Source organism: Nyctibius grandis, chromosome 1 (assembly GCF_013368605.1).
Source record: "Nyctibius grandis isolate bNycGra1 chromosome 1, bNycGra1.pri, whole genome shotgun sequence".
NCBI lineage: Eukaryota > Metazoa > Chordata > Aves > Nyctibiiformes > Nyctibiidae > Nyctibius > Nyctibius grandis.
The window spans coordinates 113287239-113313777 of record NC_090658.1 but is presented as its reverse complement, the minus strand read 5'-3'; positions in this window follow the sequence as shown (position 1 = coordinate 113313777).

Genomic DNA, 26539 nt, shown 5'->3' with positions numbered 1-26539 from the left:
ACTGAGGCTGTCTCCAAGACAATGTACAAACAGCTCCACCAGCATAGCAAAGGACAGCAGTAAACTTTGTTACAACTGAGCAGAAAATATCAGACATGCACTTGTGGGACAATCAGTTTTTAAAAAGCTTTTCAATATGCTCTTGATGCTACTTGAGCAAGAGAGAGCACTGTTAAGTGACCCAAACTTTTCATAAAAAAGTTCTTTCTGCTGAGCACAAACTCATATTACTTCAACTATCCTCCTCTCCTTTCGAAATACATTATTAGGAGGAAAACACCTTTAGTGTCCATGCTGATGATATATTTCTTAATAAGTTATAATTTATTTACTTCTGGTCTCTTAGATCAGCAGTTTTGCAAAATCTGATCAGTGACACCAACTGGAAATGCATAACACTTGACATTGAATTCTGTGATTCTGTGATTGTGTTTTAGGACAAACTGCCTTCTTGTGGTTTCATACCCAACAATTTATTTCTTTTTACTGTTAAAATATGGTCACTAAGTGTTATTTGGACCCTGTTATCAAGGCCACATCACTAGCTAATCTGTGAAAACGTTTCTGTCCTCTGGTACCTCTTGTGTGTGGAAGGAGGAGTTGTTTCTCTATTGCTAAGAGCAAACACTGTTGAAAGCCCCATGTAGAGTTCACTCTTTTTTGTAGCTCTTGTGCAATGTCTAGATGTAATGATATGAAACTTAGACGTGATGATCAGATAGATTTGAAAGTGTGCCAAATGAAGAAGCAATGTATAAAGAACTATAATTCAGGCTTGCTTCCACTCACTTAGGTCTAATTACAGCCACTTTACTGATGTGAAAGGTAGTCTTATTGTCATTTACATGCTTAGAAATCGGAAGAAGGCGTAACATAAAAGAGATTAGTTACTTAATTTCCATCTTCCTATAGCTCCTCAGCATGCCATTTAGACTAACCGAGACTCCTTAACACATGGGTAGAGCTGGAGCAAGTGAGTCTTAAATAAGCGGAAGAAAATCTAGCTTATAACATTTTAAACACCATTTTTAAAGCAGGATCACTATATTTAATAGATGTATAAAGACTGCGTACAGAAAATGCTATTGTAAAGTTGAATAATGTGATGTATTTTGGCGACTTGAATAATTTCTAAGTTAAGGAATGTCAGGGTTGTTTTTCACATAGGCAACCTATATGCTCGCTTGTACAGCTATAGTGAGCAGAGGGGGATCCTGTGGAAAAGATGGTATATGACCACACAGAGAAATTTAATGTATCCAAGTAAGTGAAGACTTAAAGTCGTACAAAACCTAGAAACATATCCTAGCCTTCATACACTTGACTATGCAATGTGAGGAAACAATATATTTTTGTGATTATACATGAATTTCCCTTTTTTTTACTGCTAGGGGGAAACCCTGACTGTTTGAAACCTTATCCCATCCCTGTCATACACCGTTAATATCCTTCTATCCCGAACTGTCAGCACTGCAAGACAGCTGTGACAGAAGTCTTATTATAGGGCATTGTCACCCAAAGTAGGTTACTATTCAAGTGAGAGCCCAGCATACCCAGCTCTCTGTCCTCTGCTGCTTCTCTTGCTCTAGACAGTTATGGCTGTTTCCATTCCCACATAGAGCTGAAAAGTCGTTACACAGGCTGGGCATGTCCATGGCTCTCCGAAGCAGGAAGTAAAACATATAATGAAGTTAGCTGTTACCTCTCCTTCCTTTTCCTCACCTTTGAAAGAGCTTCAGCCTCTTATATCGCCCTAAACAGAAAAAGGGAATAAGCCTTTATGGCAGAGTTTAATGGACAGAAGTCATTTGCAGTGCATGGAATAGCCCAAAACAACCCCTATACCATTAAGTATCTTCAGATGCTGAGTCTGTACTAGAAAAAAAATGGGTCACAACCTATTCTAATGCATTGTCACAGAATAGCTTGCATCTCCTCAGCTAAGCTATTTTCTCCTCAGAAAGACGTGGCACCCTTTACACTGCCTGTTGAGAAGAAACCCTGGCATGTACTCTCTCCAATAAACACGTCTAAGCTCGATCTGGGAGGACGATGATTGTCACAAGGCAAAACCTTGTGAGGCGGCATCTCTGTTAAAAGCACAGATATCCACAAGGCAAGGGTTGATTTTAATGGTCACTGGCTTTTTTTATTATTACTTAGGACAGATTTAGTCAAAGTGTGACCGAATAAGAATAAGAAGGGAATAAGAAGGGGTCTGGTCTTCTCCCTTCTGTAGTCTCTCAGCAAATCTTGGGAACTTCTAATAGTCTGCTGTTGCTGCTCCTACTGCTGCTGTGGCAGTAATATGACCCCAGCCTTTGAACATTCATATATTTAGTCGTTATTTTGAAACATTGCCAAAGCATGCCGAGGAGTGCAAACTAAAGCAATGCTGATGTAAAACTCAGCAGCAGCCCACCAGAGATTCATGGCATTAAAAACACACCCCCCTTACTTCTTCTTTCCTGCTTCCTTAGGCTTAAGGGAGTTTCTTTTGGCAGCAAAACACTGCACCTATAAGGCCTTCAATGAAGAGGTAGCAAGAATCATTTATGAAGGAGAACAGTAGGCAACTTAAAAAACAGCTCCTGCTCGTGTAATCTGCACTCACCTTTGCCAGGTAATACACGGATCCTTGACCTGTGACAGCTGTCAAAGCATCTTAAAATTACCCAGCAATGCAGGAGAACCATGAATCAATACCAATGCATTACCCAGCACTGTGCTGCTGCAATAGTCATCTCTCAAGAAAGGCATATAATATGTGCAGCTGGTCAAATGTTTTGCTTTTGGTTTTCTCCTTGAGTAAATCAGCAGGCTGAAGTATAAAGATTTGACTACCCAAGCCTATTGCAGGTTATTTTAACTTGTGTATGTTTTTTCCAAATTCACTACACCTTCTGGAAATTGTGTACTGTGCGGTAATCACTGCTGCTATCTCAAACCCACACTCATCACACACAACAATTAGAAATATGCCTATACATCATTTCATATTCTGTGTGGAGATAACGTGCAAGGGAATGGGGGTCACATACCATCCAGTATGACCTCATGCCACACCACCTCAGGTTTCAGGGCAGTTAGTCAGAGGCATGAACCGGGAGCTGAAGGCCAGTTTACGTTGGAAGAATATGACTCATTTGCCCATAATTACTAGTTTTTATGTCATTGCTGAGACTGTCTTGTTTGCAGAAACTGCTGATGCAGATTAATACAACACAGGCAAATTTTTCACTTGCAGAAAAAATGAGGTGGAGTTCTTTAGGGCCTCTGTTTTTTCTGTCGTTTCTGCATGCACAGTTACCAGTGATAACACTTGGACCTGAGCAGGCATATTCAGAAACAAGATGAGGTCCCAAACATGTGATTCATTTAAAAGCAGTTATACAAAATTTCCTAGAAGTTAATAAAAGCTTACTGAGACACCCTGCTAGTTTTAGACCTGCTTTTTGCAAAGGATCAAACAAGGAAGTACTAAGGGTTCACGGGAAGAGGTTGAACATTCAAACCATTTGCATGTGCTGACTTGACGGTTTCCTTTTGCAAACAAACAGTATCTCTGAGGCACTTGTAACTGTTAATATTTCCAATCTCACTTAAAAGAAACACCTTTTATTTACAAAGTATGTCTTCTTGATATAATAGTCTGAAATTAATCAGATCTGCTATCAATCCACTTAAATCAACCTCTGATTGCTAAAATTTAGCCAGTTTGAGGGTTTTTTTGGCCAGTTGCACTTTTCTGACCTCAGTTTTGGAACCACTCAGATTAACTTTGAACATGTCACTAGCCTCACTTAAATCCAGCACACAGAAGTCTGTCCAAATGCAAATTTAATTCACTCTCTCTCAAAACAAACCAACCAACCAAACAATAAAAAATGATCATGTCTTGTAAAACAGAGTCATAAAGCATAATAACTAGAAATGTTAACAGAGGAGAAACAGAGGGAACCATTCTAAGAGGCTATTCTCCTTGACAAGTGGTGTTTATTTAAACAGTCTTCTTGCTTCAGTCTCCTATTATTACACAAATATTTTGTGCTCTGGTCGTTTTACAAGTGCATTAGCTCTTAGGAGAAGTGTAGTACTTTTATTAGTGCTCTATGAGACTGTTACAAAAAAACCCACCTGGGAGGTTTAAATTTTATATCTTCAGCTCTACTAATTATTCTCTAAGGGATTAATTAGAGTAACTTTTTTAGCTTTCCAACAAGTTTATGCTCACATTTATACTGAGTTAAGAAACAGCTTGCACTGTGATCACAAAAAAAATCTGTTTGTTTTTTAATATATAAACCTGCTGATAAGGGCTCACAGTATTTACGGTTAAAATAAATATACTTGACAACATAACAGTTTTAAAAGGACACATTCACATTTCCACTTGGTTTTGTACTCTGAATTCTCTGGGTAAGGCTAATTATAAATAATATAAGGAAGAAGTTGAATGCGGTTAGAAGCCATCCATGTTTGTGATATGTTCTGTGTAAGAGGATTTGGTTACTCAATCAGTTTGCAAAGGTGTTTTGCAGTTATCTCACATTTTTTTAGTGTCTTTTCCTGGGTGTTCAATCAGATCATACTTTTTAGACTACCACAGAACAGGCCTAATTAAAAAACATGTCCTATATCTTTACCCACATGACTGAAGCCCTTAACAAAATTTCAGAAATAAATTGTTGAGATCAGAGTCTTAGGTCTCTATTAGACACTGAAACATTTAACCTATGATGAAGCTTGCTAAAATCCCAGTCTCAAAAAAATTGTTGGCTGCTATACTCATTTGAAGTATGATAGGGATTTAAAGAGGGGAAGATAATATTAACCAAGAAAAAATATGTTAACATTCAGGTATCAACAGCAAAACTGTCTGTTGGAAATGGTCCCTTCCTATGCTAGGTCCTAACCTGTGACCAGCATTAGTTTGGGACTGTGCTGGTTGGCCTGCACCGGGACCATGCTTGGGACCATTCAAACAATCAAACAACATAATATCAAGTTCATTTTTACCAATATCTCTGTAGACTCTATGAAACACTCTCCAGTCACTGGCCAATAAACTTTCTTCACAGTAGATACAAATAGTTCTTTTTGAGATGGTAAGCTCACTCTACTTTTAAGAGGATTCAAAAGTGGGTTTCTAGTCTTGCGTCCTCTCTTATTTTCTGTTGTTTACTAGAGAGATGGTAGTTAATGTTTGTCATGAGTTAATCCTCTGCCAAACTGAGACTCCAGGTTCACTATCCCTCTGCTGCAAAGACATATGGGAACTATATGCAGACTGACTGTAGACTTGTTCAGGATGGCCACAAGGAAAATATGGCTGGGAGGCACTGATTCACAGGGAGACACCAAGCTGTAGGGCATTCAGTTCACATAGATCTAGACACAGCCTACGAGAGCAAGGCCAAGTTTATATTGCAGACTGTCATGTAGCTTGTTCAGGGCTAGTTTACATATTTCTAGTCTTTCCGGTGAGTTAGAGGCCGACTCTTCTATGAAGACTTTTCTTCATTGAACAATTTTATTTATCTAACACTTTAACTCTTAAGAATATTTTTTACCCAGGAAGTCTCAGGGGGCTGGTAGTTACGGCTTCAGCAGCTTTATAGAGGAATTCATGCACTACAGGAAAGTCTCCCTCTGGTGATTCAAGTGCAGATTTTGGCCTTAATGTATTGACAGGTTCTAAAATAGGAGGCAAAACTTGTTTACACAGAATCACAGAATCACAGAATGTTAGGGATTGGAAGGGACCCCGAAAGATCATCTAGTCCAATCCCCCTGCCGGGGCAGGATTGCCTAGACCATATCACACAGGAACGCGTCCAGGCGGGTTTTGAATGTCTCCAGAGAAGGAGACTCCACAACCTAAGTTTAGGTAAGAGCCTTATTCTGTGGACAGACATTATATTCTGTGAAGTTTTTCAGTACTCTTTAATAGAGTGCCAAAATGCTTATTCCTCTATAAAAAACCTGACACTTCAAATTATTTCCTCAGAGTTAGAGGAAACACCAGCTGTCAAATGTGAACAGTGTGTAACAAGAAATTGCCTAGCCTGGAAAGGCAAGCAAAGCACCTCTTTGGATTGTGGGGTTCTATTTTTATAAAAGATATTAGAATCCTTTAAAGTTTACCCCACATTTGAATTAGGTAGTAAACAGCTACCCACTGGCAAAGATAAGAAACCTTCCACAAAGTTTAATTTCATTATATACTTCAGTACACCCAGCAAACTATTGCAATTAACTCTGCCACTGCATGCAAGAGCATCAACAAATGCCAATTTTACACTTGGCAAATTTGGAAAACCTAAAGATGATGTACTTTCTGCTTTGCTGTATAAGGGCTTCCACCCATTGGCAGTAAAAGCCATGGTGTTCAAATTTAATTTTCTTTAATGTAATCATTTTTTGCCTGCTATGCTTAAGGCAATTTGAATCAATATCCCATGCAAGTCATTAAGAGTCCATAGCTGTAACCATTGCAAACACTGAATCCTCTGAAGAAAAAATTCATTTGTACTGAATTTCCTGCTTTTTCTCACTGGCTGATTCTAATAGTATTCACTTTGATTTTATTTGATTTTTCAAGAACAAATAATGATACATTTAATAATTGCATAAAGACAGGTGTTTCCTCATCTTGTACTGAACCTTGAAAAAAAATACTTCTTCACTGAAAGAACAAGTTCTACTCTCTTGTCCTCCTTTTATATATATATACAAAGTAGTGGTTTAGTCAGGTCTGTGATGTCTTGCACTTTGCATTTAGCTCAAGGATCTACTCACATGACATTTCCCAGAATATGGCACGTTCCTAATGCAACATCTGTGGCTGCAATTCTACTGCTTCTAGACATCTCACAAGGATTTCTGCGACATCAGTTGTGTCCAATGAATTACTTCTGTAAGAAGGAAACACCATGGTACCACGAAGCCTTCCTGGAGGTCACATACATACCTTCTAAGAGGACTCTGCAGCCAGTGCAACCCAGGCCAAGGCACAGGCTTAGAGATGTTTTGTCCCACAAACTCATGTAATGCAGCAGAGAAGGTAAAAGATGCCCTTTCACAGGACCCAATATGGGGAAACATATTCTTCAATGTTATTAGAAATTAGAGAATTTGCCTGAGATACCTTACCCTATACATATTATAGAACAGTTATACACAAGTTTTAGTGTTGATATATAAGCCTCTTCAATAACAAATACTTACGATAAAGATTTATGATATTTTTACCACAGACTGAGGTTTCCAGTTTTGTTTTTTTCATGATATTCAAAGAAACATTGGATTAATTAATTTAAGAATACTTATTTCTTATGAATAGGGAAGAAAAATCATATAGCTTTCCACCATTAAGATATGTGTTTTTTGCATATTTCAGTTCTGGTGTGCATATACTTCCTGCACTCAAAATCATAATCTATTATTCAACAGTCCAAAGTGGGTCCATCTTCATGCCCTGCCTCTCCCAACAGGACAAAGTGTTACACTCACCCTTCAAAGATTGTCTCCTATCAGAACCCAGGCACTACAAAACTGGCAGAAGGCTGACTGAAGACTGGCATATGAACGTCTCCTTCCAGAGAGAAATATTGCGTGAAAAGCAGATCCCCAGGGTGTGCTGCTCCACAAATATTGGGAATTCTATGGGTACCAAGGGAAATAGGTCAAGATGTGACCTGACATTTTATAAAGTAGGAGGATGACTTTTCCCCTCATATTAGAGAGTTGGATATTTTCCTTAAAGGAAGGATGTGCCCTACATGTTCAATTGCAGTGAAGGTTTTGGCCATCAGAGGAGCAAAAGGAAGCTTCAGTACAGAAGTGACATTTTGGTAGACCAAATGAGCCAAGCCACCATCGGCCAGAGGGGCAAACCCTGCCATCAGGACAATCTACAGCATGTTTTTCATTACTTTTCTGAATGAGTCATTTCAATTACCCTCCTTTAGTTTAAAATTTTGTTTGGAAAATAAATGTTCAAAGAACTTTGTGCAGTGATACAATCCCCAGGGAGATAAAAGAAACTTCTGCAGTATGAACCTCCACCATGGCACATGAGAAACACTAACATAAACCAAGTTGGTTTACTTCACTCATGACTCAAAATCCTCAGTACCAAGTACACAAGCTACCAAAAATTCAAGCATTTAAAGATACTGTATATACATGCTTATTCTAACTACTAAATGGGATGACCAGACACAAAAAACAATTGGTTTATGAGCTGTTCAAAGGAAAGGGACACTACTGTTTTTACTCCAATGAAAAACTGTGAGATGCATGGAAAGAACAAAAGGATCAATACCCATGCTTTACTACTTAGACTTCATCACAAATAGGGTTAGAGAGGCACAAGCATAGCTCCAGCAGACAGGACAGAGCAAAAGAACCTTAGCCAGATGCTTGGAGGAAGCTATATCTACAAGTACTTCAAGAAACTGTTTGTCTAAGATCTTATATATGCTGGCTTTGTATACACCAGTTCAAATTCACTAGTAACCGGGTTAAGGGATAAAAAAATCTGTTATGACCCTTTGACAGACATAGCTTAAATTAGTAATATACTTTCTATTTGGTAACCCTTAATTACAGATATGATACTATCAACCCAATCTCCAAATTTAATATTTCATGAATCCTTCAAAAGAGGTCGTTTGGTCAGTGAACACAAACACATACAATTAGAATCACTGATTATGCAAGATTTTGTGAAAAGGCGTGGTAAATACTGACATGCATTGGAAGTCTCTTTGAATTCTTTTTTAATGCTGGGAAGTAATAAAATTGTGGCATACTTTCTGGTATCTCATCTCTTAACCACTATGAATTCCCAGTAACAAGCAATGAATTCCAACCTAATTGAAACAATTAGCCTAACACTGTTGTCAAGAAAATACACTGTTATAAATCATGACATATTAAGTATTAATTTCTTAACCTAATTTGAAGTATGACTGCACACAGCCTCTCCATGATATTCACTGTTGATAATACAAATGTTGTCTGTAAGCCTGCAAAGCGATCAGTGTGAGTTTATATTAGCATGTAGGGTCTGCACATTTATATTACATTGTAGAATCTAGTGTACAGGGAAAACGGAAATGAAGAAACACTATAGAACTTGTTTATGGTTAGCTATCCCAATCTGGGAATCTTTTCTGCAGAACTCAAAATCAGTTATGTAAAGTTTGGGAAACATGGCTCAGACGCATGAAGAAATAACCTTGAAATAACTCATTACTGGACAACAATAATAATTCTTAATTTAGTAACTTAATTGTTGTATTCTTAATAATAATTCTTAAAAATTTAATTCTTAAATTAAATTGTGAAGCTGGAGTTCTTAAACTGGAAGACTCCAATATTTTATTATATTCATTCTTATTTGGATTGTCTGTTTACATGAAATTATTCCTATTAGATGAAAGATATATACATAATAAAAGACAACTCCCTCTGAAAAAAAACATAATCTGTAAAAAGCTAATATAAAATAATAAAGATAATTAAAAGGGAAGATAGTCTCAACACCATTTTAGAGATAGGACAACTGAGAAATCAATTTCAGCAAGACATCTCTCATGTAGATGTGCATATAACCTGTCATCTAAAGTCCTTCATAGTAAAAGGAAAGATCTAGACACTTACCTCATATCACAGAATCACAGAATCAATCAGGTTGGAAGAGACCTCTGAGATCATCGGGTCCAGCCGTTGCCCTGACACCACCATGTCAACTAGACCATGGCACTAAGTGCCATGTCCAGTCTTTTCTTAAACACATCCAGAGATGGTGACTCCACCACCTCCCTGGGCAGCCCATTCCAATGTCTAATAACCCTTTCTGAAAATAAATTCTTCCTAATGTCCAACCTGAACCTCCCCTGGTGAAGCTTGAGGCTATGTCCTTTTGTCCTATTGCTAGTTGCGCAGGAGAAGAGGCCGACTCCCACTCCACTACAACCTCCCTTCAGGTAGTTGTAGACTGCACTAAGGTCACCTCGGAGCCTCCTCTTCTCCAGGCTAAACAACCCCAGCTCCCTCAGCCGTTCCTCATAGGTCAGACCCTCCAGACCCTTCACCAGCTTGGTCGCCCTCCTCTGGACTCGCTCCAACACCTCAACTTCTTTCTTGAAATGCGGGGCCCACAACTGGACACAGTACTTAAGGTGCAGCCTCACCAGTGCCGAGCAGAGAGGGATGATCACTTCCCTAGACCGGCTGGCTACACTATTCCTAATAGAGGCCAGGATGCCATTGGCCTTCTTGGCCACCTGGGCACACTGCTGGCTCATGTTTAGCCGGCTGTCCATCAGCACCCCCAGATCTCTTTCCGCCGGGCCGCTTTCTAACCACTCTTCTCCCAGCCTGTAGAGCTGCATGGGGTTGTTGTGGACGAAGTGTAAGACCCGGCACTTGTTCTTGTTGAACCTCACGCTGTTGGTCTCGGCCCATCTATCTAACCTGTCCAGATCCCTCTGTAGGGCCTTCCTAGCCTCCAGCAGGTTGACACTGCCACCCAGCTTGGTGTCATCTGCAAATTTGCTGAGGGTGCACTCAATCCCCACGTCTAGATCATCTATAAAGATATTGAACAGCACCGGCCCCAGAACTGAGCCCTGGGGAACACCGCTAGTGACCAGCTGCCAGTTGGACTTTGCCCCATTCACCACCACTCTCTGGGCTCGGCCATCCAGCCACTTTTTAACCCATTGAAGAGTCCACCCATCCAAGCCCCAAGCAGACAGTTTGTCTAGGAGGATGCTGTGGGAGACAGTGTCGAATGCCTTGCTGAAGTCTAGATAGACTACATCCACAGCCCTGCCCTCAACTACTAAGCAGGTCACTTGGTCATAGAAGGAGACCAGGTTGGTCAAGCAGGACCTGCCTTTCATGAATCCATGTTGGCTGGCCCCAATGCCCCCATTATCCTGCATGTGCCGTGTAATGGCACTCAGGATGATCTGTTCCATCATGTACAGTTCATGTTCCATATCACAGAATCACAGAATCACAGAATGTTAGGGATTGGAAGGGACCTTGAAAGATCATCTAGTCCAATCCCCCTGCCGGGGCAGGATTACCTAGATCACGTCACACAGGAACATGTCCAGGCAGGTGTTGAATATCTCCAGAGAAGGAGACTCCACAACCTCTCTGGGCAGCCTGTTCCAGTGTTCAGTTACCCTCACTGTAAAGAAGTTTTTCCTCGTATTTATGTGGAACCTCCTGTGTTCCAGCTTGCACCCATTGCCCCTTGTCCTGTCAAGGAATGTCACTGAGAAGAGCCTGGCTCCATCCTCATGACACTTGCCCTTTACATATTCATAAACATTAATGAGGTCACCCCTCAGTCTCTTCTTCTCCAAGCTAAAAAGACCCAGCTCCCTCAGCCTCTCCTCTTAAGGGAGATGATGTTCCACCCCCTTAATCATCTTTGTGGCTCTGTGCTGGACTCTTCATGTACAGTTCATCTCACCCTGAGGTAAACATCAAAAGCAGCTCAGTAAATTGTGCTATAAAAGTGACTGTTAAGGCAAATCTAGTATTGTTAGCTCACATCTAGCTCTCTGGTGTCCATGACTAAAGCTATATCAACCAAGGAAACTGCACGTAGGCTTTCTTTTGTCTAATTTTCACTATCCAAAAAATAGATATCTAGTCTTAGCTAATTTTCTTTGTTCTTTCTATAGTTAGTAGAGAAAGACAAGCATTTCCAGAAGGTAATCTTGTATCTGTCTTTGAATGGAATTACTTTATGGACCTTGAACAATGTATTTATGTTTTACATGTCTTAAGTTAGAGAATCTCACACTCTCTGACTTACTCAAGCCTGTGCAGAAAAACTACGGTAAATTAGGAAATCAAGCAAAGTGTCAAATCCCAGGTGACTATTTCAGCCAAAACAACTTTTTTCTTTTCTGAGGTGTCTGTTTTGATTTGCTGACTGATAAAACAGTAATGAAATACATATAAAGGACCTACCTTGTATTAGGAAGGTCTTAAAAAAACCTTGATACATAAAGACCTAAGTGCACACACCAAGATCACTTTCTGCACACACAAAATACATCCTGACTAAAATAATATTTTATATCATATAATAATCCTGAACAGAAATTTAGTGTAGAGAAAGGCAAATGTCATTCCCAGAGGACTTTTTCATAAGCTGGCCTACATCTCAAAAGAAATTTTATCAAGACCTATATCCCGTCCCTTCTGTGATCAGACAGCTTATATTTTATTTAACAGTCTTGCTGGCTATTTTAGGAACCACTTATCTAGAAAAGTAGTAGAGGAGACATTTTTTAAGAAAATGTAGAAAAAAAATTTATAAATATGTAAAGGGCAAGTGTCAAGAGGATGGAGCCAGGCTCTTCTCAGTGACATCCATTGACAGGACAAGGGGCAATGGGTGCAAGCTGGAGCACAGGAGGTTCCACTTAAATATGAGGAAAAACTTCTTTACTGTAAGGGTGACTGAACACTGGAACAGTGTCCTGGTTTGGCCTAAACCAGGCCGATTTTCCTTTCAGTGATTTTTACTTTCAGCTAAGTCTCCTCTAACTAACTGCATGTTTTTGCAGACAGTGTCTGCTTCCAGGACTGATAACGCTCGAAGTTTGTAGTTATCACTGAGGCACCGGTAGGGATGTTGTGCAGAAAGGCTCTTGCTGTACTTATTCTTGAGAGAAACCAAGGTCACTGCTGAATTCCTCATTGCTTACGAGTGAAGAGCCGAAGGGGGGTCGCAGCTGCAGTGGGGAGCAGACAGGGCAGGTGACCCAAAATTGACCAACGAGGGTATTCCATCCCACACACGTCATTCTCGGTATAAAGTGGGGGGATCACGAGGGTCTCGCTCTCTTTCTGCTATGGCCGGTGTCCAGGGAGGACTCCGTCTGTTTTCCTGCTGCCCCCGATCCCGATCCGTGCGTTCCTGAATCCAGCTCTCGACCGTCGCTAGGCCCAGGCTGGGCCTTCCCGGAGCCTGCCCTGCAGTGCCGGTGGTGACGTGGCTGACTTCAGGGGAGCTCAATCTTGGTTTTGTATATATATTTGTATATATTTGATTATTTCTATTATTATTATTATACTTTTTTTTTCATTATTATAGTTTATTAAAACTGTTTTAATTTTCCAACCCAGAAGTCTCTCTCCCTTTTCCCTTTCCCTTTCCCTCTGGGGGGAGGGGGGGGGATAACAGAGGGCATCTGCCGCAGGTTTAATCGCCAGCCCAGCTTTAAACCGTGACAGATTTATTGGCGCCCAACGTGGGGCTCGAGAGAGAAGCTCCGACAGGTTGCTCTGATAAGTCGAATCCCAGCTCCAGTGGGAGGAGACCCGGAGAGCTCAGCCAAGAGAGTATCAGATTTCTTCCTTTGAGATTTACGAGGGGTTGGAAATTAAAACAGATAGCTAAGATGATAATGTTATTTGTGAGCCTTGTGTTACCTCTTTTCTTTATAAAGCTTGTTTTAGAGTTATGTGTAATGATACCTTACTTGCCGTATGCGCTGTGTGTTAGTGCTTTCATGTGGTTTAACAGGGCGTGCTGGTCGAAATGTGTCTTTTTGGTATGGGTTTTGATACTGATTTATGTCATGATAAACCGGGCAGTTATTATTCCGATCTCTTATCTCTATGATACAATGATGGGCAGCTTTAATCGCGAATCCGTAGCTGCGCACACCGGGCGTCTTTTAACTGATTTTGATAGTATCTGCTCCTTTCTTGCCAAGCTGATTCCTGCAAAATTCGAACAGGGCATGTCGTTATTTTCGTGTGTCCTGAATGCATTACTGGTGTGCTATGTGATTAGATGTCAGTGCAGCAACAGCGGGAGGTATCATGCTGCCCCTGTAACCAGGAGAAAACACCGAAAGAAATCAGCTAGTAAAGTGAAGGATGATGATTCAGAGGCTTCTAAGGCAGAGCCAGCACGGGACCCAGGTGAGGGCCCTTCTCAGTCAGAGTCAGGGCCTGACACAGAGGGGGGTTTCCTTGATCGTCTTTTTAAAGAAGGCCCATTACACAAGAAGGACAAGAAAGGTCCTTCTAAAGCAGAACAATCACAGGAGGACTCGGACTCGGAAGTAGAGATAACCTACCACTCCTTATCCCTGAAAGAACTGCGAAATATAAGAAAAGATTTTAGTCGTTATGACGGTGAGCCAATAATTACCTGGTTGCTCCGATGCTGGGATAATGGGGCAGATAGCATAGAATTGGATGGCAGAGAAGCCAGACAGTTGGGATCCCTGTCCAGAGATGGTGGTATTGATAAGATGCTTCCAAGAAGGTCGAACAGTATCAGTCTCTGGAGGCGACTCTTGTCAGCTGTAAAGAGCAGGTATCCCTATAAAGATGATGTTATGAGCCACCTAAGCAGATGGACCACTATAGAAAAAGGTATTAACTACCTTAGAGAACTAGCTGTGCAAGAGATCATTTATAAACACCCTCAGGACATTGTAGATCCTGTAAATCCTGATGAAGTGGAATGCAACCGATCCATGTTCCGGAAGGTTGTGAAGAGTGCTCCACCAACACATGCCCCTACATTGTCAATATTAGTCTGGGGAGAAGATGCTATGGCACGACCTAGTGTGGGCGAAATGGCTAACTATATGCGACAGTATGAAGATAGTATTTCTTCCCCACTGCAGGCCCGTGTCTCGGCTGTGGAAAAACTGACTAAGGAAAACAAAGACTCATTGAAACAACTGTCAGACAAACTGTCCAGGATCGAGAATAAACTTGACTCTCTACCTACACAGGCACGCGTTGCAGCCTTTAGGAGGCAACGCCCTCCTACTGGACCGGCTCAAAGGAAACGGAACACGTCACGAGGTATCCTGTGGTTTACCCTGCGTGATTATGGGGAGGACATGAACAGATGGCATGGACAACCTACCAGTACCCTACAGGCACGAGTACGTGAGTTGCAAGCTAACAGAAATACCAGAGAGAATTTTTCTAGGAGGATGGCTGCTCCAGTTACCAATGAGCAGGACCCCAGTCAGGGTAGATGGGCCTCAAATCCTTTTTTTCCAAGAGTGAATAGAGGAAATGAAGGTCCAGTCCCCGTGAGCAGCACGAATCCAATCTTTAATTAGAGGGGCCCTGCCTCCAGCCAGGAGGAGGAGAGGGATAACCGGATTTATTGGACTGTGTGGATTTGATGGCCTGGCACATTAGAACCACAAAAGTATCGAGCCCTGGTAGACACTGGTGCACAGTGCACCCTCATGCCATCGAATCATAAAGGGACAGAATCTGTCAGTATCTCGGGAATAACAGGGGGATCTCAAGAGTTATCTGTATTGGAGGCCGAAGTGAGCCTAACTGAAAATGAATGGAAAAAGCACCCCATTGTGACTGGTCCAGATGCTCCGTGCATCCTTGGCATAGACTACCTTAAGAAAGGGTATTTTAAGGACCCAAAAGGATATAGATGGGCCTTTGGTATAGCAGCTGTAGAGACTGAGGACATTAAACAGCTGTCTACCTTGCCTGGCCTCTCAGAGGATCCTTCTGTTGTGGGGTTGCTGAAAGTTGAAGAACAACAGGTGCCAATTGCTACTGCCACGGTGCACCGACGACAATATCGCACCAATCGAGACTCCCTGATCCCCATTCATAAACTGATTAGACAATTAGAAAATCAAGGAGTGATTAGCAAGACTCGCTCACCCTTTAATAGTCCTATATGGCCAGTGCAAAAGTCTAATGGAGAATGGAGATTAACTGTGGACTATCGTGGCCTAAATGAAGTTACACCACCTCTGAGTGCTGCTGTGCCAGACATGCTAGAACTTCAATACGAACTGGAGTCAAAGGCAGCCAAGTGGTACGCCACTATAGACATTGCTAATGCATTTTTCTCTATTCCTTTGGCACCAAAGTGCAGGCCACAGTTTGCTTTTACCTGGAGAGGTATCCAGTATACCTGGAATCGACTGCCCCAGGGGTGGAAACACAGTCCTACTATTTGCCACGGACTGATCCAGACTGCACTAGAAGAGGGTGGAGCTCCAGAACATTTGCAATATATTGATGACATCATTGTATGGGGTGATACAGCAGCAGAAGTTTTTGACAAAGGGGAGAAAATAATTCAAATTCTTCTGCAAGCTGGTTTTGCCATAAAAAGAGGCAAGGTCAAGGGGCCTGCCCGGGAGATCCAGTTTTTAGGGATTAAATGGCAAGATGGGCGTCGCCAGATCCCGATAGAGGTGATCAACAAAATAACAGCTATGTCCCCACCAACTAACAAAAAGGAAACACAAGCCTTCTTAGGCGTTGTGGGTTTCTGGAGAATGCATATTCCAGATTACAGCCAGATTGTACGCCCTCTTTATCAGGTGACCAGAAAGAAAAATGATTTTCAGTGGGGCCCTGAACAACAACAGGCTTTTGAACAGATTAAACAAGAAATTGTGCATGCAGTAGCCCTTGGACCAGTCCGTATGGGACAAGATGTTAAAAATGTGCTCTACACCTCAGCTGGGGACAATGGTCCTACCTGGAGCCTCTGGCAGAAAGTGCCAGGGGAGACTCGAGGTCGACCCCTAGGATTTTGGAGTCGAGGATACAAGGGCTCTGAGGCCAATTACACCCCAACTGAAAAAGAGATACTGGCAGCATATGAAGGAGTTAGAGCTGCCTCAGAGGTAATCGGTACTGAAGCACAACTTCTCCTGGCACCCCGATTACCAGTACTAGGCTGGATGTTCAAGGGTAAGGTTCCTACTACTCATCATGCAACTGATGCTACATGGAGTAAATGGATTGCATTAATTACACAGAGGGCTCGAATAGGAAACCCTAATCGCCCAGGAATCTTAGAAGTGATCATGGACTGGCCAGAAGGCAAAGACTTCGGAATGCCACCAGAAAAGGAGGTGACACGTGCTGAAGAAGCCCCACCATATAATGAACTACCAGAGGATGAGAAGCAGTATGCCCTGTTCACCGATGGATCCTGCCGTCTTGTAGGAAAGCATCGGAAGTGGAAAGCTGCTGTATGGAGTCCCATACGACGAGTCACAGAAGCCACAGAAGGACAAGGTGAATCAAGTCAATTTGCAGAGGTAAAAGCCATCCAGCTGGCTTTAGACATTGCTGAACGAGAAAAGTGGCCAAGGCTGTATCTTTATACTGACTCATGGATGGTGGCAAATGCCTTGTGGGGGTGGTTAAAGCAGTGGAAGCGAAGCAACTGGCAGCGTAAAGGTAAACCTATTTGGGCTGTTGAACTGTGGCAAGATATTGCTGCTCGGCTAGAGAAACTAGTCGTGAAGGTACGTCATGTAGATGCTCACGTACCTAAAAGTCGGGCAACTGAGGAACATCGAAACAACCAACAAGCAGATCAGGCTGCTAAAGTGTTCCAAATAGATTTGGACTGGGAACATAAAGGTGAACTATTTTTAGCTCGGTGGGCTCATGACACTTCAGGTCATCAAGGGAGAGATGCAACATACAGATGGGCTCGTGACCGAGGGGTGGACTTAACTATGGACTCTATTGCACAGGTTATCCATGATTGTGAAACATGCGCCGCAATTAAGCAAGCCAAACGGTTAAAACCTTTGTGGTATGGGGGGCGGTGGTTGAAATATAAATATGGGGAGGCCTGGCAAATTGACTACATCACACTCCCTCAGACCCGCCAGGGTAAACGTTATGTACTTACCATGGTGGAGGCGACCACCGGATGGCTGGAAACATACTCTGTGCCCCATGCCACTGCCCGGAACACTATCCTGGGCCTCGAAAAGCAAATCTTGTGGCGACACGGCACACCAGAGAGAATTGAGTCGGATAACGGTACTCATTTCAAAAACAGTCTCATAGACAACTGGGCCAAAGAGCATGGCATCGAATGGGTATATCACATCCCCTATCATGCACCAGCCTCTGGGAAAGTTGAACGGTATAATGGGCTGTTAAAAACTACCCTAAAAGCAATGGGGGGTGGAACCTTTAAAAACTGGGATAAGCATTTGGCACAAGCTACCTGGCTAGTTAACACCAGAGGATCTATCAACCGAGCTGGCCCTGCTCAGTCAGACCTTTTACATACAATAGAAGGGGATAAAGTCCCTGTGGTGCATGAAAGGAATCTGTTGGGAAAAACTGTCTGGGTTCTTCCTGCTACGGGCAAAGGTAAACCCATTCATGGGATTGCTTTTGCTCAAGGACCTGGATGTACTTGGTGGGTGATGCTGCAGGATGGTGGAGTCCGATGTGTCCCTGAAGGTGATCTGATCTTGGGTGAGAATACTTAATTCTGAACTGCATGATGTTAATTGCTGCATAATACTAACAGTGTTCATAAGTGTCTTTCAGGTTGAAGCAGTGGTGATGAGACCGGAGCTAGCTGCAAGTGGCGTCCAGTAACCTCCTCGAGACTGACATCTTTAACCTGCAACCCGTGGGCACGAACTGTGACAAAGCTCATATCATCTCTCCTACCCTGGGAGACTCCTAGCCAGATGGAAACCCACAATCCTGAACTAAATGAACTTGATGAACTTTTTCTTTGTATAGAGATGAATCATAAACTAATGTTATCTGTATATATTTTAAAATGAAAAGTTAGTGGTGATCTGAGTATGACGTGAATGGTATGGAATAAGGGGTGGAATGTCCTGGTTTGGCCTAAACCAGGCCGATTTTCCTTTCAGTGATTTTTACTTTCAGCTAAGTCTCCTCTAACTAACTGCATGTTTTTGCAGACAGTGTCTGCTTCCAGGACTGATAACGCTCGAAGTTTGTAGTTATCACTGAGGCACCGGTAGGGATGTTGTGCAGAAAGGCTCTTGCTGTACTTATTCTTGAGAGAAACCAAGGTCACTGCTGAATTCCTCATTGCTTACGAGTGAAGAGCCGAAGGGGGGTCGCAGCTGCAGTGGGGAGCAGACAGGGCAGGTGACCCAAAATTGACCAACGAGGGTATTCCATCCCACACACGTCATTCTCGGTATAAAGTGGGGGGATCACGAGGGTCTCGCTCTCTTTCTGCTATGGCCGGTGTCCAGGGAGGACTCCGTCTGTTTTCCTGCTGCCCCCGATCCCGATCCGTGCGTTCCTGAATCCAGCTCTCGACCGTCGCTAGGCCCAGGCTGGGCCTTCCCGGAGCCTGCCCTGCAGTGCCGGTGGTGACGTGGCTGACTTCAGGGGAGCTCAATCTTGGTTTTGTATATATATTTGTATATATTTGATTATTTCTATTATTATTATTATACTTTTTTTTTCATTATTATAGTTTATTAAAACTGTTTTAATTTTCCAACCCAGAAGTCTCTCTCCCTTTTCCCTTTCCCTTTCCCTCTGGGGGGAGGGGGGGGGGATAACAGAGGGCATCTGCCGCAGGTTTAATCGCCAGCCCAGCTTTAAACCGTGACAAACAGGCTGCCCAGAGAGGTTGTGGAGTCTCCTTCTCTGGAGACATTCAAAACCCGCCTGGACGCGTTCCTGTGTGATATGGTCTAGGCAATCCTGCCCCGGCAGGGGGATTGGACTAGATGATCTTTCGAGGTCCCTTCCAATCCCTAACATTCTGTGATTCTGTGATTCTGTGATTCTGTAGAAAAGAGTTACCATTTTATGCAAACAAGAATAGTCAGTCCCAGATGACACAACACATCATATGTCACCAAAATACATTTCTGGACCACAGTTTCATAATCACTGTATAAAAAGTTACCAGAAAAAAATATGTAAGAATATATAGAATGGAATAATTCAAAGCAGAGTGTTTCTTTGGTTTCAAGACTCTTTCCAAATTTCTACAAACTGTTGGATTCTTGTGTTATACCAGTCAAAAGATCGTTGATCCTTGATCCAGTTGTACCTAACAGCATTAGATGAATGCTGAGTTAGTCAATGATCCTATATTACTATTAATACTATTAGACTCTTTTGCCACTGAGTCAATAGCAGCTTAATCTGCCTCTAAAGATCACAGTATTTCCAAGAGTGTACTTTTTTTCATGGACCATTTGAGATCTATGTAGAGCTTTCATGTCAGTAACAATGAGGTTTGGGACATAAGAAAACAGCCACCCATGTAATTTTATGATGGAGTAGTGCCACAAATGAACAGCTTCAAATGCAAAGCAGAGGACACATGAAAAGAAACCTGGCAAAAGTTTTAAAGTGTAGAGTCCTAAATGCATAATTTGGAAACTAAGCAAAAAAAGACGACTGTCAGTGTTGATCAAACGTGCTAACGGGAGAGATTTTCAAAGCATCTCTAGAAGCTGAAGCATAATACTACTGTAAGTCAATGGGAACTGTGACCATAAGCCATGCAACCATGATAAAAATTGTAGATTGTGTATCACAGAATAACAGAATCACATAATGGTTGAGGTTGGAAGGGAGCTCAAGAGGTCGTCTGATCCAACCCCACTGCTCAAGCCCAGGACTGTTTTTTTAATGTCTCTATGAATGGAGACTCCACAACCTCCCTGGGGAACCTGTTCCCAATGCTCCATCACCCTAACAGTAAAGAAGTGTTTCCTGATGTTCAGATGGCACCTCCTGTGTTTCATCTTGTGCCTCTTGTCCTGTCACTGGGCACCACTGAAAAGAGCCTGCCTCCATCCTCTTTTCATCCTCCCTTCAGGTATTTATGTACATTAATAAGATCCTCCTGAGCCTTCTCTTCTCTGGGCTGAACAGTCCCAGTTGTCTCAGCCTTTCCTCATATGTGAAGTGTTCCAGTCCCTTAATCATCCTTGTGTCCCTTTGTTAAACTCTTTCCAGTATGCCGGTATGCCCATGTCTCCCTTGTACTGAGGAGCCCAAAACTGAACACAGTACTCCAACTGTGGTCTCACCAGTGATGAATAAAGGGCAAGGATCATCTCCCTTGACCTGCTGGCAATACTTTGTATAATGCAGCCCAGGATACCATTTCCCTTCTTTGCAGCAAGGGCACATCCCTGGCTCATGTTCAGCTTGATGTCCACCAGGACCCCTAGGTCCTTCTCTGCCATGCTACTTTCCAGCTAAGCGGCGCCCAGCATATATTGCTGTATGGATTTGTTCTTCCCCAGGTGTAGGACTTCACACTTCTTGTTGAACTTCATGAGGTTCCTGGCAGTCCATTTCTCTAGCCTGTATCCATTACAAGGAATTTACTACTGTGATAACCATTTTGATTCTTGTAACTGAAACAGAACTCATGTTTCTGGATCTTTTTTTTTGTGAAAGAAGACACAAATGCATGGCTTTCTTCTGTCCATGGACAAACGTATTTTCATTTCAATTACTTCCAGTGGGAAATAATTCAAACTGTGAGAGGTGAATACACTCATGCCGTTGCAACTTTCATACTATAACAAAGCCTTCTCAGTCTTCAAGAGATGGTAAGCAGGAGCTCCCCCCACACACTCCAAGAAAATGATGGAAAGGACAATTATATTTTGTTAACAAACAAACGTTAAGACATAAGGTAAAATTATGCCTGAGTGCATGGAATTTATTTTTTTCCAATAAAGATCTAGTAATAAAAAAGATGAAAGACTTATTAGTTGTTCTCTGTGGGAAAATAATTTGTACTTTTTTATTATACAGTACAGATTGCTCTTCAGTAACATGTAGAGCAAAGTACTTGAACAGAACATAACTGTCACGTGAATCAAAATCTAAATAGTCTGTTGGGGGTGTATATAATAATTTTCTAGTTGTTTTTTTATAGAGCAAACATCCAAATCAAAATAAGGCTACATTAATTTGACTCACTTGAACTGGACTGGGGCTTCAAGAAGGAGCCAAGGGAAAAAGAATAAGCTATTGAAACTGTTCAAGTCAACAAGCATCCCTCTTGATAGTTGAGGTTTTAAATTGCTTTCTTCATCCTCATCTCATTGGTGCTTAAGTTATCGAGAGAAATGGCTTCAGCATGTACTCTGGTCTGATTAATTTTCATGGTACTTATAAACTTGATTCCATTATAAACTGCATTGCTAAAATGCTGAATTCAGTTAAGACAAATATCTGTGCATAAACATGCATAAATTCACCAGCACTGACTAGCTCTGGAATAATTTATTAAAACATGTAGTATTAATCTGTATGTTCCTAAACTGGCATGAAAATAGTCTGGATGCTAGCAGATAGGAACAAAGTCTGATACAGTGACACAGTTTTTCTTTTGTTCCAACCAAGATATAGCAATGCAAAAAGATACTAATGGCCTGATCCTTGCAGTTCACTGTAGGCAAATTAGTGAATTCAAATTAATGGTTTACAAGTTTCCCCACCTCCTGTTCTAAGCGTTCTGAATTCAACTTGACTAATTTAGGTATCAATGCTAAAGGATGAAGCTAAATTTGCTTGATGGACTGAGAACCCTCTAAATATGAGAGGAATTTCAAAAAGTTAAACTCTAATAAAGAGAAAACAACCTCTTTTCGGGCATCGCTTTCACCTCCTCCTCAAATATAAGAAAAAAGCTAAATACAAGCTACTGAGTCATAAAAAGGCTTACTTCAAATCTGAGGCAAATTACATCAGCAAAAATTTATCCCCAAAACACTTCAAAATGTAAAGTTACTGAATTTTTAAAAACAAATCAATGTGAATTCTGCGGAAATAATATCATGATACTTTTCAGCAGTAAGGATCTCCATATCATTTGTCTTCTCTGAGACATGCACCATCCTTTTCATTTATTTATTTAATTTATCCACAGCTGGCAAAATTAAGGAGATCTTAGAATTTGATTTCGTGGAATCATGTTTTGGCCCTGCAAGCTTTGCAGCTGCTAATTTCAATATTTTATTCCAAGCCTACCCACATTCCAAGGCTGTTTCTTTTTCTTGTGCCATCTCATAAACATTCCCCTAGGACACCACAGAGTGTGTTTCATTGCTGGACTTTCCACAGAAAGGAAAATGTACCATGAACAACATCCAGAAATTTTCTCATCGCAAGAAAGCTCTATTAGAAGTGAATATTTCATTATATTTTTGAGAATCCCTTAAAAAAGGAAAACACAAACCACACAGAGAAATAAGTTTTTTTTCCTAAATATCCCATCACACTACATTTATGTTCTCAGAGAAGCCATCCATGAAGTCCCTCCGCTACCAAAACCTTGCCACTTAAACCCAACACAGAGGTGAAATTGTTAATTTCAACTCTAGTAAAATGATGTAATGAAAGTTACTAAAAAGATAAATGACACAAAGCTCAGGAAATCTCCTGAGCTGAAAATGCATGGAGGCTGGGGAATTGTTAGGGATGAATTATGGATTCTTGCCCAATTCTCATTCTCCCACATCCCATACCTGCCACTCTCTTATTGAAGGACGTACATGCTCTTTAAGACAGAATATTGGCTAAATGGTCTGCTCTGAACCAGAGCATCTCTTCTTATATCTCTATATTCAGAATTTTATAAAACCAAAATGATGTTTTATTACTTTTCTCTTAAACGTAACAAATACAATTCAGCAAAATAAGCACACTATACCATTAAAATCTGTGGATTTGAAGACAATCTTCTGTATTAGACTTTTCAAAGTACACATATGGTTGTAAAAGGAAGTACTATTTACTTAGAACATCCAATAATACCTGTTAAAGTAGTGATGCCTCAAGATAAATGCACTAACCTAAGGATTGTTCTGTGTTCAGGCATAAATGAAAGTCTTCCCTGTTTCAGAAATTCCATTGTTACTGAAACTGGTAAAATCTTGCTGGAATGCCCTGAAAGTTTAGACTGGTCAGAAGTATCACCATTGTTCTCTTACACTTATTCAAGCTGAGATTTTTAAGGAATAAAGCATTTCAAATCTCAGTGGAAAAAACTAAGAAGATAATGAAAATATCTTGGACTGAGGAGGACATCTGGGCCTTCTTTATTCGCATTCTTAAAATGAAACACATGCTTAAAGTGTTCCTGAAGTGTGTCCAATGTAAATAGTGGCTAAAACTTCAACCACTTCCTTGGCTAAGACAAACCATTGTAATGAACAATCTAAGAACTGAGATAACTGAACACAACACACACTTGTACTATGATTATGTACATTGTGCCACAGGCTAAACACTGAAATATAATTTAAGCTGAAACTTTACTGAAACCAGTAGGGACATGTCAGAAAAATAAAAAATTGTTAAGTGGTTCAACAGTCAGATTTTCCACATATTTCATAACTGGATTTTTCTAAAAGGTACCTGTTAGATAGGAAGGTAAAACAGCTTTCCTTCCTACCCTTCCCAAGTAACAGAATTTTCGAAGAAGAGAAGGTCAAGCCTCCTTTATTGCATTTATTTAGTAATAAATGGTACTGGCATCCAACCTTTTAGTGCTACTTATCATTTGCTTACCACTTCTATAAAGTAACTGGTATTAGATGAACACAAAAGGATTTAGAAAATGCTTAGCTGGCACTTGGATGTTTTACTGGAAAAATAACATAAATAAGGCAAATATTTATTTTAACAGCAAAACCCAGGATGATTGTTTATTAGCTATTTAATGGTTATTAAATAGGCAAACTCAACCCCACAGCAACACACTTTCAAAGATCCTTTGTCCCTTTCTCTTATTATGTCCTTTCAAAGTGTCATCATGCCGTTGGCATACAGGCAGAAAATGCCAAACACCAGAGCCTTAAATTCAGTCAACACTTTTACATTCCACACTCCCCAAAAGAAATTAGAAGCTGAGATACACCCACTCTCACAACTTCAAGTTTTACTTATTATGCTTCCAGGAACACTGTCAGAAGTCTTAAATCATGTTAAAGTTGGTCTCTAAATAGGATTTTCAAACTTCAGAAGAAATGCATAAGCAGTGTAATGCTCTTTCTTCTTATCTTGCATCACCAGTGCTTACACTAATTTCAACAAAATAATCTCTAAAAGGCACAGATTTCATAAATTAGCAACACAGTACCCTTTGGAATCCATCCTTCAGATCGTCTACAGGCTTTACATTAAGAAGAAGGAAAAAAGGAGTATAAAGTAACAATGTAAAAGTTAAATCTCTGCCTGAAGCACACAGGGTGATGTGTGTATTGATACCAGATTCTGTTTTCAATGAAAAGCAATTTAAGAAAATTCTTTATAAAGTGGATCAGCTAGGCTGCAACTGAATAACATAATGGCCATTTACTGCACTATTTGCTCCTGTTACCGTATTCTTGACTAGTGTTTCTTAGGTTTTATAGGACTTTCTTGGTTGTCTTTTTCTTCAGAGTTCTGGATTTGGGGGTTTCTTTGCTTTTCTTCATCCTCCCTTGTAAATTACTGTTGTCATGTCATGGGACCACAATTGTTTATTGTGAAAAGTCACTAATGAACAAATGACCCTGCCACCTGGAGCACTTACAGCCTCATGTTAAACTCCAGCTACATAAAAAAAAGTCTTCCCAGGCTATTGATTCACTGGTAGTGTTTGATTGTACCCTGGAGGCAGGTGACAGCTAGGCAACTGGGTTCTTACTGTTTTACACTCCCTATTACACAAACCAAATAAATCTTCTCCAAATTAATTCACTTTTTTTTTTTCTCACTTCTCTACTATATGACAGTTCAGTATTGAACAATCTCTATGTTGTCTCCTTCTGGGATATTGAAACAATAGTTTTCATAATCTGCATAACAACAAATTTCTAGACCCCCACTTTGGCTTTGAGATAGTGGCAGCATTCATTGTGCTCTACAGATTTTTGAAGCTGTCAGGTCAAAAGCATGACTTCTTTAATACTTATCACAGTCTTCTTGTGTTACCCTGATTATCTCATTTTGAGAAACATTTCCACTAACTAGAAATATGGGCAACACCTACAATGTCATCTCCCTTTACTGTGACCATAAATGCAGCAAGCTGGCCTCAGGGAGAATGAAATGAGATTTTAGGGATCAGGCTAGTCTAAATATGAATATCTTGAAGAAATGCTGCACGACTTCTTCAAAAAGTCTTTACAGCTTGACCAAAATTACATTAACCAGCCGACTTCCTCAGGATGGAAAACAACCCCAGACACATACCCAATAACCACAGCAGGAAGAAAAGCAAAGGATTCCAGAGTCTGACGGGACTTGTGTACTGAGGGATGGGATGCCAACAAAGAACATGAGATTTTTTGGGTTTTATTTGAAAATCTCATTCAATATAGAGTGCACAATGTCCTTTACTCCCTAATATATACCATAGTGTGCACCATTGTGGTCTTAAGAACGTAGTCATCTTAAGAAAAAAGCTGCAGGAATAAAAGAGTGATCCCAAAGCACAGGAGTACCCACAGGAGTGGTCAAATCAGGAACATTTGGACATACAAGACAGGTTGTCTTGAAAGACTTCTCTTCTGATTGTCTGTTTTCTCCAGCTCTTTCTCCACTGTATTTTAGCCTCACTTTCACTTTGTGCCTAGCCCTGTGGCCTTCTGGTCATCTCCCCTCTCTCACTCCTTTTTGTTCCCTTGTCATTGTTTATGTCTTCGTAATTCCATGCCTCCAATTAATCGCATATTTAACGTGG